Genomic DNA, 257 nt, shown 5'->3' with positions numbered 1-257 from the left:
CAATGCGGCCCCTCACTCGCAATAGGGAGCTTGGTGGGGCATCTTCTCCCACGTTGTCGACAAGGCTAGCTAGCGCCAATGTCCCACCAAGCTCCCAGGTACAACTCAGTGGGACTCATGCATTACCGTCTCACTCATACTCATGCGTTCGAACAGGACGCACCGTACGACGCTTTCGCGTCTCGCTCGCACCATAGCGCTACCTGCGTTTCATGCACCTATCCTGGTACATACGTCCGTTAAACAGTCACTGTCCA

This window comes from Cephus cinctus, unplaced genomic scaffold (assembly GCF_000341935.2).
Source record: "Cephus cinctus unplaced genomic scaffold, Ccin1 Ccin1_scaffold0021, whole genome shotgun sequence".
Taxonomy (NCBI): domain Eukaryota; kingdom Metazoa; phylum Arthropoda; class Insecta; order Hymenoptera; family Cephidae; genus Cephus; species Cephus cinctus.
The sequence above is the reverse complement of the archived record's forward strand: the minus strand, read 5'-3'. Positions refer to the sequence as shown.